The sequence below is a fragment of the Dendrobates tinctorius genome, unplaced genomic scaffold (assembly GCF_039654945.1).
Source record: "Dendrobates tinctorius isolate UK_male_01 unplaced genomic scaffold, ASM3965494v1 ptg000049l, whole genome shotgun sequence".
NCBI classification, from domain to species: Eukaryota; Metazoa; Chordata; class Amphibia; order Anura; family Dendrobatidae; genus Dendrobates; species Dendrobates tinctorius.
In genome coordinates this window covers 22431512-22438177 of record NW_027361717.1, presented here as the reverse complement: position 1 = coordinate 22438177, position 6666 = coordinate 22431512, and the positions used below count along the sequence as shown (strand labels likewise).

The 6666-nt window shown below is 47.8% G+C and overlaps 1 long non-coding RNA gene across 1 annotated transcript; it reads left to right on the top strand.

Moving 5' to 3' along the window:
* Positions 1-543: 543 nt before the first annotated feature.
* Positions 544-4933, top strand: LOC141091135 (uncharacterized). The gene is made up of 2 exons (XR_012232425.1): positions 544-1406; positions 4266-4933. It is a non-coding gene; the product is annotated as an uncharacterized lncRNA (long non-coding RNA).
* The last annotated feature ends 1733 nt before the right edge of the window (positions 4934-6666 follow it).

Sequence of the window (6666 nt, the reverse complement as noted above, 5' to 3'; positions counted from 1 at the left end):
AGATAAGCCCCTGATCCGACCTGCAAGAGAAGAAAAATAAGTTTTATTATACTCACCCGGTGGGGCGGTCCGGTGCGGTCCGGTCTGATGGGTATCGCAGGTCCGGCATCTCCCGTCTTCTTGCAACGCCACCCTCCTGCTTGTTTCAATGCTCCCCGGCATCACGCTCCTGTGCAGGCGTACTTCTCTACCCTGTTGAGGGCAGACCAAATTGCTGCAGTGCGCAGGCGCCGAGAAAGGTCAGAGAGGACCAGCGCCTGCGCACTAAAGTACTTTACTCTGCCGTCAACAGGGCAGATAAGTATGCCTGTGCAGGAGCGCGATGCCGGGGAGCGCTGAAGCAAGCAGATGGGAGGCACCGGACTCGGACGTGCAACACCCATCGGACTGGACCGCACCAGACCCCCCCCCCCCGGGTGAGTATAATAAGAAAAATACGTTTTATCTTGCAGGACAGATCGAGGGCTTATCTTCAGCATTATATAATGCTGTAGATAAGCCCTGAAAGGTAGTGGCCATATCTTATATCTGCCAAAACTGCTGATAGATACCTTTTAAGGGAGCTGTGTAAAGGGCCTTTTACACATAGCGAGATCGCTAGCGATGTCGCTAAAGCATCCCCGATTTTGTGATGCAACAGCGATAGCGCTAGCGATCGCTACATGTGACACTTACCTCCGACCGGCCCCCCGCTGTATATTGCTGATCGCACTCGAACATCCTGGGCCATTTTCTTCTCGTTGGTGTCTCGCTGGCGTCGACTAGTGACGCATGGACACAGGTGGAAGTCGTCATCATCGCTGCCGTCTGACAGGGACGAGCGACCGCCAAGCATCGCTGGATCGTTGCTGCGTCGCTGGTGAGATCTGCCTGTTTGGCAGCTCACTAGCGACCATTTAGCGATGCACCAGTGATCCTGATCGTTGTCGGGATCGCTGGTGCATCGCTAAATGTAACGGGACCCCTAGCCTTCTTAGCTGAGAGCCCAGATACCTCATTCAACAGCTCCTTTGTTTCCCCCAGCCACACTCAGATGGCACAAACATCAGTTTCATAGAGTACTATTGGTAGGAAAATGTAAGGAAAGTAACATGGGTAGTTGAGTGGAACTAAGTGCAGGCCAGCCTGTCTGGGAGCCCTACGTCAGGGGCAGACATACCGCATGTGCAACTGCACTGGGGCCCGGAGTTGGAGGGGGGCCCCTGCAGGGCAGTTAACACTGAGGGCAATCTGGCCTTTCTCCCTGGAATACTTTCAGTACCAACTGTATGTATACAATGTATGTGACCTTGCTATTTTCAGGGCTGCGAAGATCATCGTGACAAGACGAGTCGTGGCTGGGAGATGTCGACATGAAGGTCTGATAAGATGAAGAAGAAACAGGAGAATCAGATGAGACATCAGCGGTAAGTGCCTGGATGTAGATATTATTCTGTATCTTGCACAGACAAGAATAAAAGAAATGGAGCACTCACTCTGTCTTTCTTGTTGAATTATTCTGTATCTGCACTGTGTGACGTGGAGTAATAATGTTTTTTTTTGTAAAATCCCTTATTCTGCATTCTCACATTTGTATGAAATGCCCATGTGCTTCCAGGTTTTTTTTATCGGATGGCACACGTACTCAGAGTTTTATAGGTCCATTCACACATACATGAAAATTATGGATCTGAGAATGAGATCCGGGAAGGTCAGAGAATGTTCTGTTCTTATCCGATTTTGAGGATCAGAATAGGACATGCTCAATGCACCTTATACAAGGTGAGGAAAAACTCTCACGGTGCTAGTGGGGATGTTACCGAGGTCATGGCAGTTCTGTCCGACTGGGAACAGAGCCTCAGTGATTGGACATACTGTAACCTCTATGACATCACCACCGGTCTCTGAGGCTGCACTTGCAGCAGCTCATTCACCTGTGATTTTCAGCCTGGATGGTCGCATCTTGGTATCGTCCAGGTTGAAAACTGTTTATCCCCCAGACATCGATTACAGCATGGGACAGAACGAAGGACAGGTATGGTATTTTGTTGTTTTTTATTTTACTTTTATTATAGGAAACTGAGGGCTTCACTGGAATTAGGTGTTTAAATAAAAATGGAAAACTGTGTTTAGTTTTATTTCAAACAAAGGACTTCTGGCTGTGTGTTTATTTACAAAAATGTATAGAGTTAAGAAAAGGATAAGTGTTGTCATGCTCGCGTCTTGGCTGATTGGCGCGAGCCGGGGGGTTGTGGCCCCACTGTGCCACAAACCAGACTACCCTGGAAGGGGCATGACTACGACAGCTACCTCGGTCTTCGCTGGAGCCTCTGATGGTGAGGTCAGGCTTGTGCGGCAGGTAGCTGCCGGGTGCCACTCCAGGGTGGTGTCTGGTTGTGGATGCTGATCCCACTAGGGGACAAGTCACTTGGACAGGTGCTATAGATAGGCAGGCAGGTAGGCACGGCTGGTACCCAGGCAGGCACGGCTGAGACACAGGACAAGCAGGCACAGCTGAGACACAGGGCAAGCAGGCACGGCTGAGACACAGGGCAAGCAGGCACGGCTGAGACACAGGGCAAGCAGGCACGGCTGAGACACAGGGCAAGCAGGCATGGCTTGGAGACATAGGGCAGGCTGGGACGGACGAGACACAGGGCAGGCTGGCATGGCTTGAAACACAGGGCAGGCAGGCACGGCTTGAGACACAGGGCAGGCAGGTGTGGTATACGAAGGAACAGGTAGGGACCTGTTCACACAGCAGGAGCGGGTACTCGCCAGAAGGAATGGAATATGGAGGAACAGGAACGGTCTTGTTCACACAGGAGGTGCAGGGATGGGTACTGATAGGAGGGAGTGGAATATGACGGGACAGGTTTGGACCTGTTCACACGGGAGGAGCAGGTATGGATACAGGCAGGAGTCCGGAGCAGGCAGAGCTGCAGGAGTGCAGAGCAGGCGGAGCCGCCAGGGTGCGGAGCAGGCGGAGCCACAAGGGTTCAGAACTGGCAGAGTTGCAAGGGTGCAGAGCAGGCGGAGCTGCAAGGGTGCAGAGCAGTTGGAGCTGCAAGGGTGCAGAGCACAGACAGGGAGGACACAGGGAAAGACACAGCAGGGAAAGAAGCCAAAGACAAGGAGGCAGGGGTACACAGAGTTCAGACAAGGTACAGGGACAAAGACTCAAGGACCAGGATATACTGCCTCCTGGAAGGCGGACAGAGGTACAAGGCAATTCAAGGTCAGGAGCTATAGCACAGAGACCAGGATATTCAGTCTCCTGGAGGGCAGACAGACAGGCACAAGACAAAGCTAGTGTCATGATCCAGGACGGGATTTCACTTTGACCGGTCCTGGTTATACTATGGGTTAATTGTGCTGCCTCTCTCTGGCAGCAGGAGGCTATTTAGTGCTCACTGGACCTGGGTCCGGTGTCAGTTATACTCCTGCCCTCGGCTGAGTTAAGTGACCTCTTGTATACGTGTGCCTTGTGCCTGATATCTTGCTTGCTTATTCGGTTGTGATCTGGTTCTGTCCCTGTTACGAGTTCTGCCTGACCCTCTTGTACTGCGCTACCTCTCGTGTATGACTCTCTGCTTGTGACCCGACTCCTCTCTGCTCGTCCACTTGGTACCACGTCGCCCTCTTGTGTATGACCTTTGGCTCTGTCTGACTGCCCGTCTGTTTGTCCCTCCTGTACCTCGTTTGCCCGTACTGCTGTGACCTCTGTTTTGCCTGACTCTGAGTTGTTGTATGGTGTCCTGTCCTATCTGAATACAGGACGCTAAGCCCCGCCCCTTGCAGTCACATGACCATAGGTCCCGTGCAAGCTTACTCATTTTCAGTGTCCGCAGGTCCTATGCCTCTTTACTTTCCAGCGCTGACTGGACCCTGACACTATTAGCCTGAAGCACGCAGGGTCACCTCTGCTGCCCTGCTCCAGAGGTAACTTTTAGCACTGCTTCTGTACTCAGGACACGCGCACTGGCTCTATGCGCAAGTGCAGTGCGGTGTCTCTGACAGCTAGGAGTGTAGCCTCCAGAGAAGGAGAAATACAGAACAGGGCCTGGCTTACTCAGCAGCAAAAAAACACTAACTGAGTTTAGACATTAATCCTCACAGTAATGTCAGTGGATTTTTAGATTGGGAACGCTGGTACCTCAGGGTTTAAATGAGAGTTTCGGATTTAGCGCTTATCTTTAAATAGCCAAGGAATTCAGACTTGGGGGTTGATTCTTATTGTTTGTTTTTATTTGCTTTTTTGGTTTTAATTGTTTTTTTAATTCTAGTTACTATACCCTGTGACTGATCGTTTTGGATATACCTGTCTACTACAATTGAAGGATTTCTTCTGATTACGGCTGGATCATTTCGGATGAGGATCTACTGTCGCTTAGAATCGTCATTTCAACATATGTCGTCTTTCCATTCCTTTTTAGGGTGGATGGTGAATATGGTCAATAGGGTTGAAAAATCCTTGACCATTGGGGAATCTGTCGCCTTGTAGTTGGAGCGATGATATTTAGTGTGCGTTTTTTGGTGGGCATTGTGCAATATTTCTATTCAATAGGAGGGTTTTTTTTTTTTTTACAAATTATGATACAGTATACAGTATATAGCTTAATCAAGGCAGTAATGGTAGGTTTTCCCAACTATTACCTTACCAACTATTTAGTGATGAGAGCATTTCACCAATTATCTCTTAGAATCCTGATATAGGGTTTTGTTTCCCAGGGATGGACAACCAATGTGGGGGTCATTGTATGTTTATTAGGGTCCTACAAGTCCTCCAGTTGGGGTCAATAATGCATGGTGGCAGCTTATTATGTATATAAAACCTAGATTTATATAATTGTCTTGATTGGGCATATATTTATTATTTTTTTCATCTATATTATTTTTCTCATCTATTCTATTTATCAGAATTGTATAAAATTACCGTAATTGTCCAAATGAAGCATGTATTTTATTTACTGCGCGATATTTATATCTATGGTGTTGTTCTAGCATTTATATTTCAATGAAGGCTATTATCATACATCTTGGGGTTGAACTCTATTTACCCCCCTATTTATTTATTTGGAGTGATTTATATGCCACAAAGAGACAGTGCGCATGTCAGGATTTTGAATCGCCTTGAGGAATACATAGCGGTCTGCGGTGTTCCTCCGTATCCCGGTGTCCTTTTAGGACCTGGCACTACCAGGACCTCGTGACCGCGAACTACTCCTCCCATTGGCTGGCGGAGGTCATGTGATCTGGGCATGTGCCATTATGTGTTTTGTGTGGAGGGCACAGGACCTTAATCACGCAGGCGCAGTAGGTAGACACAGCGTCGCTAGATATATCATCTGTGTGAATGACATGAGACGTCTACCACGCATGTGCAGTAATCAGACACAGGGTTTATGATTTTTTAACCAGGTGTAACATCGCACCTTCGCCAATGACGAGCGCGGGCCTCTTAAATTTAAGTGGCCCAGCCCCCCTCTTCTGACACGCCTCCATGATGAAGCAGTGCGAAACGCGCGTCGGGGCATAAGAGACGCCTGGGAAGCGCCACCTATTTTGTGGTATGTTATTATGGCAAACATCCATGTATGCTAGCATTGCATTGTGAAGCTAGGGACACTGTTAGGGAGTGTTCACTGGGGTAGTGGGTTTACAGTCCTTATTGACATTCCTATGGGCGGTTCTTTAATTCACTAGTGGCTGCCTTTCCCGATTGCCTTCCTGCTTGATGGGATAATGTGTATCACACTATATAGGATTATCAGTGTTGGATGAGAGGGAGTGCCGCTGGGGTAACGTGTTGATAGCCCTTTACGATTTAACAGTGGTTAATGCTTCCCCTGTATACACAATCTACTTTTCCCATAATGTGCTATATAGGAATGCCTTCTGCAAAATATTTAAGTGTTGTACTTCCATAATTTATGGGTCTTTTTGGGATTGGTCTGGCACCTTCTTTTAATCTGTGTATAAATTGTGTATATTTAATACAATTTGTATTTTTGAGATGTACGATGGTGTAGCACCTGGTCTTTGTTAGAAGTTAAGGTTACCACAAGGTGATTTTGAGTTTAGACATTGCACAGGCAATGTTCCAGTGGGTGGGGCATCCCTAAATAGTAGAGGGATCTAGGCAATTGGTCAGGGACAAATTAGCCAGGTGCACCCTGACTCCATAAGAAGCAGAGAGTTCAGGTGCTGCCCCCCTATACACACGGTCAGGAGACAAACACAGAGCAGACAGGAGACAAGAGGCACAGAGCATGGAGTTGGCAGCAGACAGAAGTCACAGAATGACCTGGAGCAGTGAGTAAGTTGGTGTGCGGGGGATGGGAGGCCATGCATTGATGCCAGCAGGGTTGTTACAGGTGTCTTATAGACGCTTCTCTATTACTAATCTGTGGGCTTGATGTCACCTTACAATACAAAGGTGGCATCAACCCCACAAATATGAACCCCACTTGCCACCGCTACAGGGCAAGTGGATAAAACAAACGAAAAAACCGAGGAAAATGTCCAATAATTAAAATTTCTTTATTTTATTATTTAACAAACAAATGTATACATTATATATATAATTAAAATAAATTAATAAGGGGAGGTCAATGCCAAAATGAAGGCACAGCCAGGGGACAGCTGTAAATACTTAGTAAAAATGCACCCACAATAATGACATAC